We start from the raw sequence: 1,404 nt of genomic DNA, 5'->3' as shown, positions 1-1,404 counted from the left end.
AAGTTCTTTAGCATTCCATCCCAGAAACAGGAGAGTGGGATTAGCACTGGATTGAGTCAGGGGTTGGATTGGAAAAAGTTAATGATTTGATACACAGTTGATGGGGTAGCATTCACAGTTGAAGCTACAACACAATAGGAACCATGGAGCATTAATGCTTGTGCTTGGTGGCATTGGGATCTAGAAGGATTTTTTGATGTTAGGTTTAGTCAGAGATTGGTTTGGGGTTCAGGCATTGAGGGGTCTTTCCATTATGGGTTGACAAAACGGTATAACATCACCCATTGGTTTGTATAGGATATGGGCATTGGGTCTCAGTTGCATTGGGCCAGCAGACTGGTCCACAGGTTTGGATTGCTTGAGCGAAAGCAATCTTCGGGTGGGAGGATTGGTGATGTTCCTTTTTTCGGTGTTCCTGCTGGCATGGTGTTACACAAAATTTTGTCATTGTCCCTGTACTCCCAGTTCCTTGATCTTGGACGACCTTTACAGTGAACCCCACATGCTTTTCCTTCATGAAGAAACTCCCATTATGTCCCTCTTCATGAGCAGATCAATTCCCTTTGGAACCATTTCCCCTGAAACTTCTGTTTTGTGCAGTTTACAAGATCGGTGCTAATGATCTTTGTCTCCACCATGCCAACGTGTAGAGATTAGCACTATCTCTAGCACCGACCGAAGCAACTGAGCTGTGTTCCAGTCGCTTCGGTCCTGTTATGGAATTTTTTTTAAATTAAGAGCTGAAGCTTCCAGCTCTAGAAGCTTCGTAATGGAAATCTCGTAAATGGTTTGGCCGGATGGGGTCGAGGATGTCAGTTTGGGCTCCTTTCCCCTATAATGATGAAACTACTCAAGGGATAAGACCTTCTTGCATGAGGAGTGGATCCATCTCCCATCCATTCATCCTATATAAACCTCCCTTCTTCCCAGGCACAAGCTAGTGTTGATGTTGGTGTGTTAGTGCTATTTTGGTTTGCAGTAAACATCAAGCTATTCATTTGGAGATCAGGATCTAGCCTTCCTAATACTTAGAGAGGGCTCTCTCTTTATAATTTAACTTTGTTTTAGTTAAGATGATTTTAGGCTAGTTATTGTTTGCACTTGGGTTTTAGTTTGAATTTGGGTGGTGGGATCACTTAGATGAATAGAGGTTTGATTTTTCCATTGGGCTATGGGGTCGAATGTCAAACAAACAAGACTGGATTTAGTTATAAAAAAAGTGTCTATAGGGCAAGATAGATGAATTACTGTAGATCTCAAAGGCTAAATGGTGAAATGGTTTCAAATCATATCCAGGGAGAAATTAAGGGTTCCCTAGGCCGGACTCTGGAAAGAATGAAAGAGGTCAACCGGGATGGGAGAGAAATTAAGGTTTCTTAAATCCGGGTATCAGAGGAAAACATG

This window comes from Pinus tabuliformis, chromosome Q, assembly GCF_031772625.1.
Source record: "Pinus tabuliformis cultivar Carrire ecotype Pingquan chromosome Q, CPIR1, whole genome shotgun sequence".
Lineage (NCBI taxonomy): Eukaryota > Viridiplantae > Streptophyta > Pinopsida > Pinales > Pinaceae > Pinus > Pinus tabuliformis.
Note: the sequence above shows the minus strand (reverse complement) of the source record.